We start from the raw sequence: 23,394 nt of genomic DNA, 5'->3' as shown, positions 1-23,394 counted from the left end.
ATCAGCTGCATGAGGCACCAGACAGGTGAATTTGTCAAGGCTTTATATAGTTGGTATTTTTACGACTTGACCGGGCAATGAAAAGTGTAGATGATTCATATTGTTCAGCAATATTTCAAATTGTATTGAAGTAAGTAAGTTGCTGTTTATGTTGAATATTTTCAGTTTAGGTTATGAATGAGATTCCCTCCTTCTTCCAAACACCTGTTTTGAAGTCTTCCAAGCTAATACTGTCCTTTTGACATCTGCCTTATTGCAAGTGTAATTCTTCTGTGACAGGTGAAGCTCTTAACCTGCTTCATTTCCAGCTTTCCCTTTCAGAGAACCTGTCTCTCCCTATCTTCCAGGTTCTTGATCTTCCTTCTTAGTTGCACCGACATCTTCTTGGGATGTTGACCTGCAGGCCTAAAAAACTTCAAAATCATTAAATAGCAGGAGAACTCCTACAAACTATATTTGATGGTTCTGCTTACCTTTCCTGCAGGCTTACTGAGTGCTATGCTTCCATACTCTGCATTCTCTCTCCACTTCCATCACGTATTTCATCCGTTCAATGCAATTTGAAATATTGCTGAACAATATGAATCATCTACACTTTTCATTGCCCGGTCAAGTCATAAAAATACCAAGCTGATACATTTGAAAAATATCCAAGGAACCAAATATCAAAAACTTCCCATGGAGAATATTAAAGAAATGTCAAGTGGATGTGATACTACAACCCACTGCATCAAGTCATCTGAAAAAAGTGACATGACATAGTTGGAGGTTATATGATGTAATCTGGCACAACGTGGTGAACATGGAATGCTTGGGAAAACAAATCTTTTAAATTCAGTACTCAGTAGTAGCTATTTCACCAAAATTTATTATAGCAAATGGGAAAAGGGTGGATGACAATGACCCACAACCCGTAAACTTGTAAGTATATTTTTTGCTGTGAAAGTGAATAATTTTCAGGTAGTTTAACATATCTCTGATTATAATTACTTCTCAGACCAATATTATCCTTGAATATTTGACCTGAATAGCTCAATTTCTTTGTTTAAGAAGAGAGTCACTTGAGATTGGGGCAATATATGAAAAGAGCCAGGCTCAAGCACTGCAAATAATAAATAATAATAATGGAAGCTCTCTTTTTTTCTATTGTGTCAAAATCATAGTGTGAAATTTTTTCCTGTGTCAGGAAATGCTCTTTTAAAATGTATCTTTAAGAAAGAAAGAATCATTCTTCAAACTGAAACCAGCATAAAATATTACCCCAAAAGACCTGGGCTGATTTCTTTATAAATGAATAGAATGTTAGAACCATGGCAAAGGCAAATTGGCCTACAAGAAAACTGACAGCTTTATAGCCTATGTCTCTGATTGAAATGTTGGGAAATCTCTTGGCAATTCTCCCAGACATCCAGGTAGAACAGTGAGTTCACTGATCATGTTAACTAAAACAATCTGGCTTTGCACAAACGCACCTCAGGCTCAGCCAAGTGTGAAGGCTTATCAGCATGCCAGACCAAGAAAAAGACCTACCTGAGGAGAGTAGCTAAATGACTAGGCTTTGAGAAATAAAAACAGGAACATCAATGCTCAGATTTTTTTTTTTTTAATATATAGCTTAGATGTGAAGGCAATGATTGAGCCCTCAGTGGGGCTGTGTGGATGTTAAACAAGGGCACACTTCGGTCCAGTGTGTTTACTAACTTTAATAATAAGAATACCATAGTGATAAGTATGGTATTAAAACACATACAAAGAGAGAGAAAGAATAAACATATTTCTATGAGAGAGTGACAGATTTTTAATAAATTAGGATAACATTAGGCCTTTTAGGGACAGCCTGGAGTATCAGGTGGCACTTAGCTTCGCTACCTCAGAAATAGCCCTGGGAAGGAATTGACTCACAGTTCCTCCCTTCTTGCTCCAGGAGTGGGAGAAAGGAAATAACTTATTACAGCCTTGAAAATAAGGCAGTTTGCTTCCCTAACTCACTTGTGTGCAGTCATCTCTTCTGGCCAGTTTATCCTGGCTCCCCGCATTCCCTGTCTCTTCACTTGCCCTGGTGCTACTCTCTTGGAGAGTCATAGTACATGTCATTCTAATGCATCTTCACAGGCGTCGTGCGCCTTACTGCCTGCCAACCCTCCACTCGTCTACATTACCGCTAATCAACATCCAGCCCCAAAACTACATATATGAGAAGTACAAGTGTTAAATTGTACCAAAGCTCAATTAAATAGCTGAGGGCAATGAATGTAATGTTCAGAATATTCCCCAGAAGGGGGAAGAACCATTTCCATTACCTTTTAAAGATAAAATTAAAATTATAATAAATCCAAACCATACAGATTACAAAAGAAATGCTGCTGTTAAGTGACAACCTTTTGGGCTAAATCCATAACTGAATGTTATTTTAAACAGCACATAACCCAGAGAATTATGTTGATGTTTACATAAGCCTGTCTCTTGGAATCTGTGTATGTTTAGAATTCAGTTTGTAAATACATTTTGTTATACTTCTCCATTAAACTCTCCAATATGTCTGTCTTTTTAAAAAAAAAAATCCTGTATCGTGTTAAAAGATAACTAGGGCAAGTTACAAATATGAAGAAAGTACCTCAAGTAATACTCTTTCCCCAGAGATGCCCCTTGGTTGTAGTCAGTAATGCAATCAGATATCTAGGGTTATTTCAACTGCCTGCCAAAACATCACTCATGTCTATTAAAGTATCCTGAAAAACACCATTACATCAATTCCAGCAATGGTGTAATTATTCTTCTTTCTGGAATGTCTTCTGATGTGAGTCAGTCCACTTGAGTGGGATTTCATTGGAAAATGGCTTTAGGAATGTTTTAAATAAGGGAAGGATGGGGTGGGGCCCCCTTGCAGCAGGCATTAAGGAACATTTTCAAATCATATTTCATCAACCACTCAGTTACAGTGACCTAAGGTAAAACAAAATAATGCAGAGAGACAGGGAGTTCCACTCAGACTTGCTATCATAACAACACATAGGATAACTGCATCTTTCCAGAATAGTATTTCCCAAAGATATAGGGCCCAAACCAGCATTCCTTGCACACTGAAAATTCATTCATTCTGTGAAAAAGGAATGCACAGTTGAGGTCATCATTATGACAAAAAAACAAAACAAAAACACATTTAGGATTGTATTATTTGTATCATTGCTTAATAAGGTAAATTTGGATGTCTGCTTAGGAATGTGGTGCAACAACAGGCAGATATGCAGTAGAAGACATAATAAAAGCAATTTATTTTATGTACTGATCAGTAGTAGTCACTTAGAATGGAGATATCATAGATAATATGGATAATCCATAAGGCACCACTCTAATCCATTATGGCTAGGTAAATTGTGGCTCAGTACGAAATGTGGCTTTACATATTGAGAGTTAGCAAAGTGAACTTTATGTATGGAAAAATCTGTAAGACAAATTCTGCTTTTGATTACACCAGTATAAAGCCAAACTAACTTTTTTTATGTCACTGGCATAACAGAGGTGAATCTGGCCTTCTGCCTTTTAACCTTGCAAACAGAAAAGTTTAACTTGATGAAATTCTGCTTCCCTATAGGAACAACAACACTGTCAGGAATAAAGCAGTATACTTTTGTAGTTGAGAAGGGTAAAGAACATTTAAACAACCTCTAAATAAACAAACAGGTCCAAATTCATCCATGATGGAATGCGACTGAATTTGATGGAGCTTCACCAGGGATGACCACAGACCACTGTCTTTTACATTTTTAAAATTTAAAAATCAAATTTTAAAGAGCACCACTTTATAAAACTGTTCCTACCCAACTCCATGGAGCTACATCAATTTTGAAATATCATGGGTGAAATCCTGGCCCCATTGAAAGCCATGGCAAAATTCTCATTTACTTGGGTAGGACCAGGATTTCACCCTATATGAAGATGTATTTTCCTTTTGGTGGACACTCATAGCTTCTATGCTAGTGATTTTGCAGAGTTATTTGGGTACATCCTCGCCATAAAGAGAAATGTGAAATTCTGCATCACCTGTGTCCTGCATGGTGTTGGGTATCAGAAGAAGGCCCTTCTAAAATCTCACTTCTTCTGCAAGTGTAAAAATTTTGTTGTCAAACTGAGAAGGGAAATCTGAAAAATCAGTGTATTTTTACTGAAACATTCATATTAGCAAGATTTTTTTTCTTTAGTGAGTAATAATAATGAGATGCTGGTAACATGCATCTGAGGGGCTCATGGCACTTTACAAACATTAAGTAAATAAGGCCTTGATTGTCTCCTCTGCTTCTGTAAGCATAGAGGAGCATGGTCCAAAAAGGCTGTCATTGAAGTATAGGGTGTGAAGAGTTCCAGCTCTATGGCACCATCCTCCAAATGCTCTATGATCCTAAGGAAGTTACTCTACTTCAGAGTCTTCCAGCGCAGGATTTGGGGTATGGGAGTAGGTGATGGGGAAGAACAGCTCTCACTGGATGCATCATTAATTCCCTTTGCATCCCTCCCTATTGCCTATGACAATGACACAGCCAAAGGAATTGCTCTGCCAACAAAGTTGAAGCCAGCATAGCAAAGTAAAATGAATGCCCCTTTGAACAACTAGGCATTCACTTTCCCACAGATGTACAGAGTTGTGAGACTATATTCTCTTGCCCTACCCATAGGACAACTAAGCCTCTCCACTGAGTGAAAGATTTGGTTAAACCCTCTCCCCATAATCCCCAGAGTTTGTTGGTCATCTTGTCAACATCCCACAAATATTTTGGCCAGAAGGTATGATCAGACTTAAGCCTCGTAACTCACCTTTTAGGTATGCATCATTAAATCCATTTTACCAATGGACAACTGGAGGTACAGACAATACGATAGCATTTTCATATATGTTTGCATTATATTTCTATTCATGTATTGTATATCACAGTTTTATCTGTGTCATGTTTTGTTGAGTATTATAAAATTAAATAAAAACTTTTTGAAAATAGTAAAAGCAGGAGATGTCCAGAGCCAATATGTGTGAAAATAAGATGATGATGAGACATGATGCACTGGTAAGCCAGAAAGGGTCTTTGCAAGCTCTGAAAATCCAGCATCTTTCTTCAACTCCTAAGAAATGTAGTCACTCAAACTCATGCCAGTAAAACCCATGGTGCAATACCTCCTTCATTCTATACACAAATGTATATTTTCTCTATATAGAATAATACAGTGGTTCCCATTAAAAAAATCAACATTTACAATCAGTTGTATGCACCTCTGTGCCTACCTATCCATCTCCCTCTCTTGATTCTTATATAACGTCCATCATAATAATCCCTGAACACCTGTGTGGAAATTGTTGGCAAAATGTTCCATTTTTAAATGGCAGCTATACATTACATCATACCCAGAATTCCAGTGAACTCGTCTGTTTCTCACAGTTTACATACACTGTAGATTCCTTTTCAGCTGAACATGTATTGAACTTAAAGCTAAAGTGAACAGGCAGTGCCTCATAATACTAGCTCACACATGGGACAGCTTAATGGCATTGCAATTAATATATGCATAAGTACAACCTGCATTATCAGTGATAAAAGACAAGTTAACCACTTGATTACATATAATTACACAATATAAATTCCTGGAACCAATGCAAGTAGGAGAGATAGCTTGTAACCTTTGCAGTATATAGGGAGGGTTCGCTGTAGTTCCTTCCAAGCACACAGTTGATCTCTATTTGAGCATTTTCACACTAAACAAATATCAAAATGTTTATTAAAAATAACTTCTAGGGAAGTCACATGGCCACATTTTCTGCTGGTATAGAGTAGTGACTTGAATAGGTGCTGAACCAATTTACTCCAGCAAAGAATTTGGCCCAGGATCTGTCTACAAATTAAGCAAAAAGTAGGGATATTTTAGTTTAATTAAATAAAAAAGGGGTGTCAAGAAAGGAGTATTGAAGAACTATTGGTTTATGGAAATCAAGCATAGATGTCCTTAAATTAGAAAAATGAATATAGGTTTGAACAATCCTGGACTTTTTTAAGCACAGTCTTAGCATAGTTTTAACTCTGCAGTTAAATGGAAATAAATTAAAACTGTAAAACTCCAAAGAGTGAGGGGGGGAAAAAAACCTCACATACATGAAACCAGCAGATATAGAGCTATTTTGTGCAGTTCAATAGGCAAGCTAACATGAAGTTAATAGTGACAATTGTTTTAAATTGATTCAAATAACAAATACACATTTCAGAGATTATGAAGTTTTGCACTGCATTTTTCTTTTTATCTTTAAAAGAAAACAATACTAATAGTTTCCTTTTTCCTACACTCAATTACTATTTACTACTTTCTTGATGTGGACTTTCAAAATACAAAGAAGGTTTGGCAAGTTTTCAAAGTCTTTCTTCAAAGTCAGCTCTCAAGTACTTTTTATAAAAACATGAAGAATACTTCTTACTAAGGAGAATTGATAATGTACTGCTTTCATTATTTGTATATGAAATACTGTCAGATAAATGCACATGTATTCATTTGTTTGGACCTTCTCTGTTAACCTTGTGTATGAAATCAATTTAAGAAAATGAAATTGATCATAAGAGTCAGTAACATAACAATCCTTTCTACCAAAAGCTGCTCCGGAGGTTATAGACTCAAATTTTCAAAGAAGAAAGTTACTGTATTTGCAAGTTTAGAGTCAAACTTGGCAGTTTTTCCAAACAGAGTGATCAGAAGCAGGGAAAAAAACAAACATATGTTTCCAGGATTTTTTTTTCCAGCTATCATAGAAAAATAATGGTACAAGTATGTCACAACCCTTTTAGAAAGTTATTTATAAAACCATATACATGAAAACAATTGAGTAAATTCATTGCTAATTAGTTAGTTGTTAATACTGATGCAGCATTTTTAAGATGTGAAGCACTTTATAAATGCTGTGTGTTACTCTTGAGTTATTAGAGGTAGATTTTAAAATTAAACATGAATCAAACCAAGCTAACTATGACCTACCCTATACAACTACAATGTAAACGAATCAAATTGACTTTGTGTCATCTGCAGAAAGTCACATAAATGGGTTTATATACAATGGGTTTATATCAGGCAGGGGAGGTCAAATTCAGAGGTGATTTGAAGGTATTGCAAAAGCACCTGTAAGTGTATGTGAGTGCAAGAGAATTTGTGCTGCTTACATACTGAGGGGCCTAAAAAAGGTACAAGTTAAAGTATGCAAGGGAAGACCAGCTTTTAATTTACACCTCCTTACACCTCTCACTTCTCTCACCTCTTACTTTTTCTACTGCACCTTTTTCATCTGGTCCCTCAGCAGGTGGTTTACAGCAGATTAGATTCCCTGGGCCAAAGTCATCCCTAGTTTGATTCAACTGACTTCAACAGAGTGACTTAAGAGTCAAACAAGGGATGACTTTGGCCTAGGGAGTCTAAATTGATATAAACCAAACCTTATGATGTGCAATTCACATCATCTTGCCTATCACCTCTGAATGGCACCCTGTTTTGTAAAGACATAGACTTAACTTCAATATAAATTGTAAGAATTGTAAATCATGTAGAATAATAGAATCATAGAAACGTAGGTCTGGAAGGGACCTCAAGAGGTCATCTAATCCAGCCCCCTGCACTGAGGCAGGACCAAGTACTCCTTGAAAATAGCAATAATAAAGAATATTAATACCTAACTCTTATATAGTTCTTGTACAGCAAATGTATATATTTGATTGCATCCCTCTCCTCTGCACCTTTCATATGTCACTTGTCTTCTTAGTTTGTAAACTCAAGATAGGGACATGGGTGAAATCCTGTCCCCACTGAAGTTGGAGGGTTTTTGAAATTGACTTCACTGGGGCCAGGATTTAATCCTGTTTCTTTGCATATGTTAGTAAAGAACTTAGGCACAGTGGGCCCTGATCCAGATTGTAGCCGCTGGATGCTACCATGATATACATGTTAAATAAGTTATCAGGAAAGCGTGGAAGAGGAATTCTTATAACGAAATGTAGGTCTTCCCTCAGTGATCCCAAGGAGCCCCATTGTGCCTTTCGGTCACCTCATCATTCATTCCATGTCCTCTCCCTTAGAGAAAAAGTAACAGTCACTGAAATGACAGCAAGCTGCTTCTAAGGGCTTCACACTGCAAAACCTTACACATACAGTAATTTTTATTCCAGAAACTGGTCCCATTGACTTCATTAGCTCTACTTATATGAGTAAGGATTACTTCAGGACTGGTAAAGAGTCAGTGTGGTCCAGTGAATAGGACACTAGACAGAGGACACAGCAGACCTGGACTCTATTCTGTATACCCATTCACAATGTGCAATTCATGCCACCTTAGATCTCACCTTGAAATGGCACCCTGTTTTGTAAAGACATGCACTTAACCCTTAAGTATAAATTGCAAATGTACCGAATCATAGATCTGGGCTCTGACTTGCTGTGTGACTTTGGGCAAGTCACTTCACCTCTTTGTGTCTTCTCCCACCTTTTCTCTCTCTTGTCTATTTAGAATGTAAGCTCTTTGGGGCAGGGACTGTCACAATGGGGGCCTGATCTCAGATGAGGCTCTACTGTAATGTGAATAATTAGACCCTAAATCTGTAATGACACTGATGTGTGAAATCCTATTGCCTCCACCCATTACCCTTAAAACTTACTTTCTTCTCCTAAAGTTGAAAGTACTAGCTCTGCAGCACTGCTGGCTCCATCCCAAGAAGCCAGAGGTCACTTCAGAGCCAGTTCTACTAAAGGGAGATAGAAAGTGCTGTTCCCTGGGCCTTTTTCACTATTTTTTTTAAATAAAAGCTAAACTGAAACTTATGCTAATTGAGAGCACAAAGTATTTCAAAGAGTTATAATATATTTGTATGACAGGAATTATGTTATGCATAATATAAACAGCTGTATTTAAGGAAGATAATAGTTTAGCTCCAGGAAGTAACTGCTTAAGAAGCACTCTCCACCCCACCCACCCCCCGGAGTTAATGAAAATTAAACTTATGCATTATCATAGATAAGGGAAGATTAGAGGATGAAGTAACATACACTATTGGATTTGCTGCACCAAAAAGAATTCAAATTAATACTATAGGACTTTTTATTATCCAGTGTTTTCATACAAACTGGATCATAAAACATTGTACAGAGAGCAGCGGGAGGGAGGGAAGAAGAGGCAGGGGCCCAGGAGAACAGATCCGGTATCAGCTGAGATTGAATATGAAGCAGTAAGGCTGTATCTTGAGGCAGGAGTTACAGAGTGGAAGACTCTCACACCAATAAAGGCAAAATTCTGAGAAGAGACAGGGAAATGGCTGGTGTTATAAGGACCAAATGAGGAAGGGAGTAAAAAGACGAGGAGCCAAATTCTTCTCATGGTTACACCAGTGCAACTCCACTGACATCAGTGGGTGTAACTGAGAATGGAGCCGAGCCACATAGCCTGGAATAAGCCCAGAAAGGGGTGGAAAACAAATAGGGTGATTCTGATCTGGAAGATGGAATGAATGGAGAGCTACTGGGGGAGCTGTTGGACAAGTTGTCCCTTAGGCTTTAAGAAAGCGACCTCTCTCCAAAAGACAAAAAACTGCATATATTCAGTTTTATAAAAGGAATGATGATGACAAATGCAGTCCTTAAAGCCCCATCACACAAGGAGTTGCTGGCACATCCATTTGTTATCTTCATGCAGTCTATTCTCCTTTTGATCTATGGGATATTTGGCATACAAGTCCCATTAGCATTAATAGGAGTTACCAGTCTCCCCTCACATTGTGAGAACAGACATCAGAGTGTTTTGTCCAAGGCAAGGGCTGAAAGCATGCTTGCAGATTCTACAGCATCCTTTCTGGACAGTGCCAGGCAGTTGCTAAGCCAGAGACAGCAACATCCTCTGTTTTACATTACTCACCCCCAACTCTGTGCTAGTAGTCACCGGTATGCAGACCGATTAAGGCACGCCCATCCCTCAGCAATTACAGTTCATTACCTCTTCAAAGGAGTAAGGCAGAAACTCATGCTGAACCCTGAAATACTGCAGTCATTCCACAAATGATTCCACCTTTTGCATAGCCAGAGCCCCCTGTGCACCACCAACACAGAATGGCAGGATGCCTATCCATCATCAGCAGATGGGGAACCACCTTACTGCTCTGCACTAACTGGAATTAAAGAACCTATCCTACATCCATTTGTCTATCACACAGACTATATTTGCTTAGCCCACCCCTCCATTAATCAAATACACATGCACAATAATCAACCTATCCCTACTCACCTTGGCTATCAGACTGTCTCTGAGAATCAGGACGCTCAGGGAACACTAGCTGGTGTCCTTGCTCCCCCATTATCTTCCTGGTCCAGCATACTTATGTCCACCTAAGCTTCACAGCTTCTATGTCCTCTTCTTTTCAGGGCTCCTTATTTCATGCATGTCTTCCCCCTCAGGCAAGGATCATGGCAATGCTGTGTAGCATAAACATACCTGGAACATCCTGCTAACCTTGTCAGAGGTGTAGGGTAATGTGCCACCAATCTCAGGCCAACACCTAAATCGTAGGCTGAGAATGCCAAACTCCAGCTCAAAGCCCATTCAGGTGGATCTGAGTTTACTGCTGTACGTGTGTCATGCCCATGTTTTCTAAATGTGTTCTTCATCTCCTGAGGAAAGGAGAGAGAGCATTTATTAGCTAGATCAGTGGGAATGTACGTATGTGGAAGGACCAAGGGGTAAATGTTGTCCCCACCTCAAGAACCATAGGGGGCCCCTGACAGATGTGATTTCACTGTATGGGGAGCGGGGAGGATTTGGAAGTAAGGCAGAGCATACTCACTCTTACATGGTGGAAGCTCAACTCCATGGTGGATATCTGTAAGACAGCATGCAAGAGGCAGAGCTCAGGTGGGCCTGAGGATCCTCCTGTCTTTCTCTTAATTCTTGCCTGTGGGGGGGGAAGGCAGGGAGGTTAAAGCTTTTCTTCACCCTAGTGCATTTCCTCACTACCCAGTCCAACTAAATGGGCTGGGTGCCAAATTGGTGCCTCTAAAACTGTATTAGCATTGCCGGCCTACACCCTGCAATAGAAATGGAACCAGGGCCTAATGCCTGGCTCTGTAACTGCTAACCCCACCACAGCTTTTGAGATGATGAAAGACAATACATTCAGAACAAAATCAGAGAAGAGATGTTTAGTTCCGAACGTTACAAAATCAACATGATAATTTCTGGATTTTTAACACCAGCTCAGACTCATAAAATACAAAAGATCAGATTAAATAAAACATTCTTTCCAGCTTCCCCAGCAGGCAAACCCGTGCACAATTTAAAATAAAACTCTGTTTCTCCAGGCTTGCACAGTCTTGTGCAGACATCAGAAGCGTGCAAACTAGACACACTTTTATCGAATTGCACCCTAAATTACTTTCAAAAACAGTTTCTTTATATTTGTTTGGTAGATTTTGCAGTCTCTTCCTCTTTTTCTATTTTCAGACAGCTTTGCCTAATGGGAAATGGATATACAAATTTAGATCTTTTTACAGTTACTAAGGCTTTAAAAACTGATCTGTAAAAAAGAATCCAGTGGGTAGATGGAGGGTGGGGAACGGACACATATGTAACTTTGTTCTGTAATCCCTGCTAGAGAAAATGTTCAAATAGTCATTTTGAAAAGTTGCACTGAGTACATAGACAGCTGTTCCTCATACATACTGGGAATGTTTCTTTTAAATTCCTAAGGACACAAGAGTTTGATACAAAGCCAGTACCTCTAGAAATGGCAAAAACTAAATACACCCCATACTGATGCTTTCACTGTCCCAACAAACTCTCTCCCACAACTAAAACATTAAAACTTTTACCCCACATCCCACATTGTGAGATTAGGCCAATAATTAATGTTCTATCCAAGTAAAATACATTTTGTCATTGCTTGAAAATTTTACCTTTCACAGAAGTATAGTATTTCTGACCAGCAGGGAACATATGTCAACATTATCTATTATTACACAATGTCAGGACCAGAAAGGGAAGGTGGGTGGTGGATGTTAATAACAACTTAAGCGATTTTCTAAGAGAGGCATTTGAGAAGTACAAAGCCAGAAGTTTGAAATGTTTTTGTCTGATTGTAGCTGTGTCAGCAACCTGCCTCCTCCACTAGTGCAAACCTAATTCTGCCTGTGACCTAGTGCCCAGTTCTCTTTTTCAATCTGAGCCAACACTTTGCTAAACTGGAAAGTTTGAAAAATACCTTAGAAAACTTCTCCACCAAAGAAAGAAAAGAAAAACAAAAACATATGACTAGTCCCGATGAAAATGGCTCCCACTCACTAAGGCAAACACTGTGATCATAAGAGATAGAAGGCTTCTTAATTTTTAGTATTATTTTTACTTTTAATATATTAGATCAACTATTTATGTTTCTTTTGTTTGTGTGTATGTGTGTATACTATTACTGTCTTTGGCTGTACAGTGCCTTCAAAATAAGACAGGTTTCAGAGCAGCAGCCATGTTAGTCTCTATTCGCAAAAAGAAAGGGAGTCCTTGTGGCACCTTAGAGACTAACAAATTTATTAGAGCATAAGCTTTCATGAGCTACAGCTCACTTCATCGGAGCTGTAGCTCACGAAAGCTTATGCTCTAATAAATTTGTTAGTCTCTAAGGTGCCACAAGTACTGCTTTTCTTTTTTGAAAATAAGAATAATTTAAGGACTCATCCTAAATGTGGGAAGGATTGGGCCAGTATGGCAGACTAGAAGGCGAGGAAGGATTATTAAGGCATGGGATCTGGTCCCTGTTCTGTCACAGATTTCCTGTGTGACCTTGGGCAAATCACTTATCCTCTCTGCACCTCCTTTCCCCGTATGTAAAATGTGGGGATAATAGCATTTCCCTACCTTGCAGTGGTACTGTGAGGATAAATACATTCAAGATTGTGAGGCATTCAGATACTACAGTAAAAAAGGCTATATAAATACCCAAGATAGAGAGATAGCAAACTGCAATGGATAATTACCACACTCATGCAAGATTTAATTTGATAGGCAGATACAGAGTGCTGAAACAGCACACTCAGGCCCTGGGGGTGGAAGTGCTTTGTGTCACTCAGAGCCAGCTTCAGGAGCCTGCATCCTGGACTTTTCAGAGGCTCCCTGGGGCAGATTCACTGCCCTGCTGTACTATCTTTGTGCCACTTAAGGGCCGCATTTGTCATTTTCAGGATGGCTCTGCAAACATTTCTGGCATCAATATTTGGGAGACTTTCCACCAACATCCTTGCAAACCCATAAAACATCACATGAACACTCACGGAAAATAAATTAAACCGGTCTCAAACAGCCATGAGTGTGTGATGATTCAAACACACCTTCCCACTTTTCAGTATTTGCCCATTGCTGTTCTGGATTCTAGAGTTAATAAATGCAGGGGGGGAAAAAGAGAGGAAAGAAGGGGATGTGTGTCACTCATCCCCAAGGAAAACAGTATCTCATGTTACCTTTGTGTGTGCTGGGAGATCCACGCTAATCAGGCTCTGGAGCATGTAGGGATTCATGCCGTGTTATCCGTGAGGCGGGAAGTCTTCACATCAGCAGAAGCTACAGTTCTAGGTAATTCAGGAGGAACTCTGGATCACACTAAAGAAACAAGCGACATGGTTTTCATTAAATGAGAATCTTTTGCGTAGAGGACATGAAGGACACCAGAAGAGAAGTCAAATGCAGGGCACTCCATGAATTTACAGATGCTGGAGGGGGAGGAATAAAATGTCAGTTTCCCAGAAATGGCTCGTCACAAAAGACACATGTATGACTTTGCTGTGTATGTTTCTTAAATGAAATGTGTTATTTTGTTGCCATGAACTCCAGTCTTCAATAGAAAGATTGATGGACAATGAATAGCCTTTTAAAAAATAAATATCTTTCACTGGCCACTTTCTATGCCATTCCTTTTAACTCCCAGAACAGGGGGCCACAACTTTAAGCCAATCCTTAGCCGCTGGAACAGTCCTTGGAGGCTGTAGGCACCCAGGAGTAGGGCAATGCAGGTCTCTCTGTTCTGTCCTGCAGTGAAGACCAGACCAATACCTAACAATCCTGAAACTGATCAGGGCAATGTATAGTTGGCTTATAGCTACCTTTATACCCCATCCCGAAGTATAAAGTATACCTTTATACTCCTACCCTCGAGCAGTAATGGGTGCAGCATAAGCAGTCCCCAGGATCTGACCCATTGTCCTTCTATTTGTATGGAACTGATAGTAAATCTTTTTCAGGGCCTTTGTAAAATATGCTAGGGGCCTCACATTGTGTTTTAAGACGTGGATTTGTTTGAGGATTTTTTAAAAAAATAAACAAACAAAAAATTTCCTTTCCATAACAGACCAATGTCAAGGTTGCTGGGCCCAAAATGTCTCACCTACTTTTTCTCTCTCATATTTTATCTGCAAAATCCATGTGATTCATTATAGGTGGCACCACACCCACAAAAATATATCCTTCAGGATATTTATTCCCCTCAAAATACAAATTATTCTGTTCCCCAGTAGTTATTTGTTTTGCATACAGTTACACAGCTGAATCAGAAGCAGCAAGATATGAATAAATATATAAATAATGGAAACACTGAGGTGTAGTTTCTCATGTTTAACGTAACACAGGGGAATACATTTTATAGCAACCCAGTAAATGTTGTAAACTGATGTTTTCAATTGCAGTGACTCAGAATTAACTTCTAACTGATATCTAAACTAGTTGCAGCTTTTTATAGTCTCATGCTTTAAAGCCATAATGATCTTTTTCATCAGCTGTAACAGAAGAAATTATTTTTTACTAGGAGTTAGTAGAGGTAAACCATAAAAAAAGGTAAAACTGAAACCACTTATAAATGATTATTTTTGTTCCACATAACTTCACTGAGTGATATAGAGGACATAACCCTTTTACCTTATAGGAATGCATATGTGCAGTTCATTACAAGAGCGCGTACATTGTTTCCCAATACTTAGGGCGCGTGATAATTAAGGGAAAATATACGAAAAATATAAGAAAAATAAGGTTCTCCTTTCTTGTAATGGTAATTCAAATATTATTTAGCCAAAGCAGAGCTTTTTTGTGTGCCTTTTTTTTAATAAAAACTGATTCTCCTAAATAATGTGGACATTGCACACACAAGCCCATCCCCCCTTATGAGCAATCCAGGGTCACATGTCTTAAAAAAAAAAAAAGATGAGAGAGCAGAAAATGACCATCTGAAGGTCAAAGTTTCCTTCTGATTCTTCCATGAGAGGGACACTTTGTGGGATTCTGGAATGTGAAGTGTACACCTTGCAGATTCTGACTGGACAAACCCAATGACCCTGGAATGTCTTCTCATTCGTTATTATTCATTATTTGTACTACAGTAGTGCCTGGAGGCCTCAACCAAGATCAGGGACCTATTATGCTAGCCACTGTAGAAACACAGAGTCCCTGCTGCAAATTGCTTAGAATCTAAATAGACAAGGCAGACAAAGGGTGGAAGGGGAAACAGGGGATGCATCTATACTGCAAATAAATGCATTTCAGCTGACTCGGCTTATGGGGTTCAGGCTACAGGGCTGCTTAGTTGTTGTGCAGACACTTGGGGTCAGGCTGGAGCCTGGGCTCTGGGACCCTCCCTCCTCGCAATTCAACAGCCCTGTAGCCTGAGCCTCACAAACCCAAGTCAGTTGACATGGGCCAGCTGCAGTTGTTTAATTGCAGTGTAGAGGCACAGAGAGGTGAATGACTTGCCCAAGGTTCAACAACAGGTCTGTAGCAGAGCCAGGAGAAGAACACAAGTCTCCTGACCCCTACTCCAGTGCCGATAACCATTAGCCCACGCTATTTCTCAGTGCTGTTCTTTGGGCTCCCCAGCATCATCAGTCATAGCACATTGGCTAACCATCCCCATTCCCACACAGTACACATCTAAATTTTTCAGAGGGTGGCACAGGCCCAGACCACAAACACTGATGAAGATATAAACTTTCTACCCCTATATCCAGCAGAACCAAAACACCTGGATTCAAATGCTTCTGAACATGGAAGTTTAAAATTCAAAGCTGAAGTTCCTAGTGCTTAGAGCTGACTTCTTCAAGAACTAGGTTAGAGCTGTGAACTCTGATATGAGCCTGGATCTTGGGTTTGGATCCAGGTTTTTGGTTTGGGTCCCATCTCTAATTAAAAAAAAAAAAGAAAAAAAAAGAAAAAAAAGGATAAAAAGAGATGAAAAGATAATTGCAGAAACTTAAAAGCCACTGCTGCATTCTTTTAAAATTACAAATTAAGCTATAAGTGATTCCAAACTATGCTGTTTTTATTAAAAATGACCTAATAATCTCATTTTCCTTTCCTTTCTTTTATTTTGGAATTTATTCTATATCCTGGTAATCACACACAGAAATTACACAACACTGCACTGGGTGCTCCTGACAATATAAACACAATTGTTTATCCAGAAGCATTATAGGTTCTTGCAAAAAAATGTCATTTAAAGCTTGTGGTCAGATCAAGAAACCACAAGTATAATTGTTTGTTTATCCAGCCAAACATTATTGTGTAGTGTATGTTTTTGGGGTTGGTTCTCTCCCCCTCCTGCCACCCCCCTGCATTTATTTATTTATTTGTAATCCATTTTAAATTATAGTTATAGAGTGAAAATAAATGATTAAAGGAAAACAACTTATGTCGATTCATGTGGAAGGATGTTTTAGTATGTAAATTGTTTCCTTTGTCCTGGCTTATATTTCTTCTTTTTATGCTTCCATAGAGGCTCCATGATAACAGGGCCCTTTGGTGGAATTTCTACATATTTTCTCTTTAGTTCAGGGCAGCTGGTTTCTTTCCTCTCTGAGGAGAAAGCTGAAGTATATTTATCACTCCAACAGTGACTCAAAACAAACAGGAAGTCTTCATCAGCAGACTCCTGGGCAAGGCAGATACTAAGGTACTGGCAGAAAGGAAACAGAGGCCTTCGTCTGTGGGAGTCAGACATACACAGTATATTGTAGTTACAGCAGATAACTAGATTAGAGATCCACCAAATTATTTTTAAAGTCTTTTTTAAAAAGAAGAGAGATCCCAAGATATTTTCAGAGCTTACTGATACCGTGGGTTCCTGTGAAGTTTCCCACCAAATTTTAGTTTGTCAGAGGAATATGAACTGTCCACCAAGTGTCTGACACTCTTGATGAACCTGTGTGCAAAAGGAAACCTGTGAGTGAGCTATTCTGAGAGTTTTCACTTTGATCTGGTTGCTTAGGAAAACCACTCCTTTAGTCTGAATAATTTCTTCTTTTAAAGCAGGGCTTTCCGGTAGGACTGGCCTTCATATGACTGTAAAAGAGAGAGAGAGAGAGAGAGAGAGAGAGAGAGAGAGAAACTCAGAAAGTGTTAACCATTAAAATGAATATTGATATTTTAAGATAGTTTTTAAAATTACGTGTGTTTCCACAATTGTGAGTGCATCAGGCATTGATCCTCACTGAAACTTTAACTCCACGGGCGACTAGAGAGGGCCAGAGAAGTGGAAGCATAGTACTGCTAAAACATATATATATATATATATACACACATGGGCCAGCAGTGACTTTATCAATCCTCATCTTCTGCAGAATACAATGCCTCACTCTGATTGCTCTAAGATTGATTAGGGCAAGGATGGGCAACTTTAAGGAAGCACAGGGCCATAAAATCCACTAAACCCTTTGGCAGACCATACTTTTTTTTCTTTTTTTTTTTTTATTAAAGTGGCTACTTATTACAAAACTCAAAAATGTTTGCTACAGTATGGCAAGTTAACAAACACTTAACCATGAATTAACAGTGCAAAACTGAAGTTCTTAAATATAAAACCCCTTATTGCACAACCTTAAAAAGGGTTTAAACAAAACGGTTTAATTCTCTGCCGATGTGCAGAGAATTAATACATGAAAACAAAACATCAGAACATCTTAATGTTTTTTCTCTGCTGCTCCCAGTCTCTGCCTCCACTCTATTTCCCCACGGACATAGGCTCTGCCATGTGGGGTGGAGTCCAGGACTGGGAGCTAGACCCCATGTACCGGATCACAATGCCACTCAGATTTGGCTTGGCCACCCCTCCATTATGCCAATCGGAAAGGGACTCCACCATTACACCACCCAGCTCTGGTTACTTCCTTCTCATTGGCAGAGATGCTCCCCAAGCTGCCCATTGCTGGGTGGGCCTAGCCAGAAGCTCTCAGCTCCCAAACAATCAACCAATAGGGAGGCAGTAAATGGAGCGTGTGGGGTGGGTGGAGTCACAGCCTCTGTTGATAGGGAAGCAGAGCCGAGCAGAGCAATCTGAGGCAGCAGCAGCTTTACTAAAAGACTGTGGGCAAGCCAAATAAACTGATATGGCAGTCCAGGTGCCACTAGTTGCCCACCCCTGGCCTGGGGACTAGTGACACATTCTTTGTTTGTTTTAATAATACATTTTTCTCGACATCAAAACATTATTTAAAATACTACAGAACACCTTAAAAAGAGAGGGGAAAAAGAGCCCATACATACCAATACCTCTCCTCCAACAAAATAAAATGGAAGACCAATATTTGTAGTAAACTAAAGATACGACTCAAAACCCATTAGCAAAGATTGCTTAGAGGCCTCTAAATTACTTTTGGTTAAATACCTATAGTCTCCATTTTTCAATGGATCTACTCACATGCTTAAAGTTAAGTATCTGCTTAACTGATCTGCTGGACTGGGACCTAACATATTGCACTTCAGGCTCATAGCAATGACACCTACATCATCCAACCCCATGTAAAATATTCTATAGGAATGATTTCTCTAACTGTGAAGAAAGTTAAAACTTCATATGGTCTTATTTCAGTGATAAAATTTATTTTGGGCCCAAGCTCTTGGTTTGGCAGGAATTGGCAGTACTGTAGAGATCCCCTCCTTTTACCCTCACAAAGTATGGGTAAGAGAGCAACATGATCAGCCCCTCATAGAAGAAAAATGCCTTGTGCAACCCCATCTGGCTGGCTCAAAACAAGCACTGAATGGCCCATGCCACAGAGGAAGCCTTCTTTGGGACCAAAAGAACATTCTGGAGGAGCTGTAGAAGGATGAGTCCAACAAGAGGGGAAAACTGGATGCTCTCAAAAATACTCATCCCCAGATTCAGGAAAGCTGAATGGGGGTGATGAAGTCTACCAGTCTCAGCCTTCTCTCTACTTCCCCTCACTGTCTCAATGGCCTTTCACAGTCACCAAGCAGGTGAAAAACTTTCAGAAATGGAAGCTCAGTTGGTTCCCTTGGCACCCCTCACTGTGACTCCTGGTTCACTGTCCACTAGGAACTAACAGGTCCTATTAAATCCCAGCTGTGGCCTACCTTTTACCCTCACAATACAAAAGCAACAGTGCAAGAGCATCTCTTCTACTTGACTGAACATTCGCTCTGGATTGCATCATGGATTTGATCCCCAAAGTCTCCTGGCAAGTCTGGGATAGAATCATAGAATCATAGAATATCAGGGTTGGAAGGGACCCCAGAAGGTCATCTAGTCCAACCCCCTGCTCAAAGCAGGACCAAGTCCCAGTTAAATCATCCCAGCCAGGGCTTTGTCAAGCCTGACCTTAAAAACCTCTAAGGAAGGAGATTCTACCACCTCCCTAGGTAACGCATTCCAGTGTTTCACCACCCTCTTAGTGAAAAAGTTTTTCCTAATATCCAATCTAAACCTCCCCCATTGCAACTTGAGACCATTACTCCTCGTTCTGTCATCTGCTACCATTGAGAACAGTCTAGAGCCATCCTCTTTGAAACCCCCTTTCAGGTAGTTGAAAGCAGCTATCAAATCCCCCCTCATTCTTCTCTTCTGCAGACTAAACAATCCCAGCTCCCTCAGCCTCTCCTCATAAGTCATGTGCTCTAGACCCCTAATCATTTTCGTTGCCCTTCGTTGTACTCTTTCCAATTTATCCACATCCTTCCTGTAGTGTGGGGCCCAAAACTGGACACAGTACTCCAGATGAGGCCTCACCAGTGTCGAATAGAGGGAAACGATCACGTCCCTCGATCTGCTCGCTATGCCCCTACTTATACATCCCAAAATGCCATTGGCCTTCTTGGCAACAAGGGCACACTGCTGACTCATATCCAGCTTCTCGTCCACTGTCACCCCTAGGTCCTTTTCCGCAGAACTGCTGCCGAGCCATTCGGTCCCTAGTCTGTAGCGGTGCATTGGATTCTTCCATCCTAAGTGCAGGACCCTGCACTTATCCTTATTGAACCTCATTAGATTTCTTTTGGCCCAATCCTCCAATTTGTCTAGGTCCTTCTGTATCCTATCCCTCCCCTCCAGCGTATCTACCACTCCTCCCAGTTTAGTATCATCCGCAAATTTGCTGAGAGTGCAATCCACACCATCCTCCAGATCATTTATGAAGATATTGAACAAAACGGGCCCCAGGACCGACCCCTGGGGCACTCCACTTGACACCGGCTGCCAACTAGACATGGAGCCATTGATCACTACCCGTTGAGCCCGACAATCTAGCCAGCTTTCTACCCACCTTATAGTGCATTCATCCAGCCCATACTTCCTTAACTTGCTGACAAGAATGCTGTGGGAGACCGTGTCAAAAGCTTTGCTAAAGTCAAGAAACAATACATCCACTGCTTTCCCTTCATCCACAGAACCAGTAATCTCATCATAAAAGGCGATTAGATTAGTCAGGCATGACCTTCCCTTGGTGAATCCATGCTGACTGTTCCTGATCACTTTCCTCTCCTCTAAGTGCTTCAGGATTGATTCTTTGAGGACCTGCTCCATGATTTTTCCAGGGACTGAGGTGAGGCTGACCGGCCTGTAGTTCCCAGGATCCTCCTTCTTCCCTTTTTTAAAGATGGGCACTACATTAGCCTTTTTCCAGTCATCCGGGACTTCCCCCGTTCGCCACGAGTTTTCAAAGATAATGGCCAAGGGCTCTGCAATCACAGCCGCCAATTCCTTCAGCACTCTCGGATGCAATTCGTCCGGCCCCATGGACTTGTGCACGTCCAGCTTTTCTAAATAGTCCCTAACCACCTCTATCTCTACAGAGGGCTGGCCATCTGTTCCCCATTTTGTGTTGCCCAGCACAGCAGTCTGGGAGCTGACCTTGTTAGTGAAAACAGAGGCAAAAAAAGCATTGAGTACATTAGCTTTTTCCACATCCTCTGTCACTAGCTTGCCTCCCTCATTCAGTAAGGGGCCCACACTTTCCTTGGCTTTTTTCTTGTTGCCAACATACCTGAAGAAACCCTTCTTGTTACTCTTGACATCTCTTGCTAGCTGCAGCTCCAGGTGCGATTTGGCCCTCCTGATATCTTTCCTACATGCCCGAGCAATATTTTTATACTCTTCCCTGGTCATATGTCCAAGCTTCCACTTCTTGTAAGCTTCTTTTTTATGTTTAAGATCCGCTAGGATTTCACCATTAAGCCAAGCTGGTCGCCTGCCATATTTACTATTCTTTCGACTCATCGGGATGGTTTGTCCCTGTAACCTCAACAGGGATTCCTTGAAATACAGCCAGCTCTCCTGGACTCCCTTCCCTTTCATGTTAGTCCCCCAGGGGATCCTGGCCATCTGTTCCCTGAGGGAGTCAAAGTCTGCTTTCCTGAAGTCCAGGGTCCGTATCCTGCTGCTTACCTTTCTTCCCTGCGTCAGGATCCTGAACTCAACCAACTCATGGTCACTGCCTCCCAGATTCCCATCCACTTTTGCTTCCCCCACTAATTCTACCCGGTTTGTGAGCAGCAGGTCAAGAAAAGCGCTCCCCCTAGTTGGCTCCCCTAGCACTTGCACCAGGAAATTGTCCCCTACGCTTTCCAAAAACTTCCTGGATTGTCTATGCACCGCTGTATTGCTCTCCCAGCAGATATCAGGAAAATTAAAGTCACCCATGAGAATCAGGGCATGCGATCTAGTAGCTTCCGTGAGTTGCCGGAAGAAAGCCTCATCCACCTCATCCCCCTGGTCCGGTGGTCTATAGCAGACTCCCACCATGACATCACTCTTGTTGCACACACTTCTAAACTTAATCCAGAGACACTCAGGTTTTTCCACAGTTTCGTACCGGAGCTCTGAGCAGTCATACTGCTCCCTTACATACAGTGCTACTCCCCCACCTTTTCTGCCCTGCCTGTCCTTCCTGAACAGTTTATAACCATCCATGACTGTACTCCAGTCATGTGAGTTATCCCACCAAGTCTCTGTTATTCCAATCACGTCATAATTCCTTGACATCACCAGGACCTCCAGTTCTCCCTGCTTGTTTCCAAGGCTTTGTGCATTTGTATATAAGCACTTGAGATAACCTGTTGATCGCCCCTCATTCCCAGTATGAGGCAGGAGCCCTCCCCTCTCAGACATTCCTGCCTGTGCTTCCTCCCGGTATCCCACTTTCCCACTTACCTCAGGGCTTTGGTCTCCTTCCCCCGGTGAACCTAGTTTAAAGCCCTCCTCACTAGGTTAGCCAGCCTGCTGGCAAAGATGTTCTTCCCTCTCTTCGTAAGATGGAGCCCGTCTCTGCCCAGCACTCCTCCTTCATGGAACACCATCCCATGGTCAAAGAATCCAAAGCCTTCTCTCCGACACCACCTGCGTAGCCATTCGTTGACCTCCACGATTCGACGGTCCCTACCCAGGCCTTTTCCTTCCACGGGGAGGATGGACGAGAACACCACTTGCGCCTCCAACTCCTTTATCCTTCTTCCCAGAGCCACGTAGTCCGCAGTGATCCGCTCAAGGTCATTCTTGGCAGTGTCATTGGTGCCCACGTGGAGAAGCAGGAAGGGGTAGCGATCCGAGGGCTTGATGAGTCTCGGCAGTCTCTCCGTCACATCACGAATCTTAGCCCCTGGCAAGCAGCAGACTTCTCGGTTTTCCCGGTCAGGGCGGCAGATAGATGACTCAGTCCCCCGGAGGAGAGAGTCCCCGACCACCACCACCCGCCTTCTCCTCTTGGGAGTGGTGGTCGTGGAACCCCCAACCTCAGGACATCGCATCTCATGCCTCCCAACCAGCGGGAGGTTTTAGGGTTCCGTCTCTCATAGACACCCTTGCTCTCAGTGTCTTCCACTTAAACCTCCTGAAGTATCTTCTAGACTAGTGTCTTTTCTGTATCATTCACAAACAGCTATGAAGCCATCTCTTTCCTTCCTACATAGAATTCAGGAAGTTGCCATTATCTCTAACTCTCCCTGGAGCAATGTGCTTTTCTTTTATTATAACCTCATGCATCTTCCAGAAGCTTCTCAGTTTATTGACATGTCTTCTCCCCATTCATCTCTCTTAATTCAGGCACATGCAGACACACACTCCCAGCAGGTTGCCATTTTCATTGTATGCCCGT

General features: G+C 41.1%; 1 long non-coding RNA gene across 1 annotated transcript in view; it reads right to left on the bottom strand.

Moving 5' to 3' along the window:
- The window catches only part of LOC119863631, a 56,053-nt gene that overhangs the window by 22,548 nt on the left and 10,111 nt on the right, over nucleotides 1-23,394 (bottom strand). Inside the window, exons 5-7 of the long non-coding RNA XR_006277928.1 lie at nucleotides 13,495-17,353; nucleotides 10,836-10,943; nucleotides 10,280-10,662 (exon numbers count right to left, since the gene is read on the bottom strand). This is a non-coding gene — a long non-coding RNA (uncharacterized LOC119863631). The remainder of the gene's footprint in view (nucleotides 1-10,279; nucleotides 10,663-10,835; nucleotides 10,944-13,494; nucleotides 17,354-23,394) is intronic.

The sequence above is a fragment of the Dermochelys coriacea genome, chromosome 11 (genome assembly GCF_009764565.3).
Source record: "Dermochelys coriacea isolate rDerCor1 chromosome 11, rDerCor1.pri.v4, whole genome shotgun sequence".
Lineage (NCBI taxonomy): Eukaryota > Metazoa > Chordata > Testudines > Dermochelyidae > Dermochelys > Dermochelys coriacea.
The sequence above is the reverse complement of the archived record's forward strand: the minus strand, read 5'-3'. Positions and strand labels throughout refer to the sequence as shown.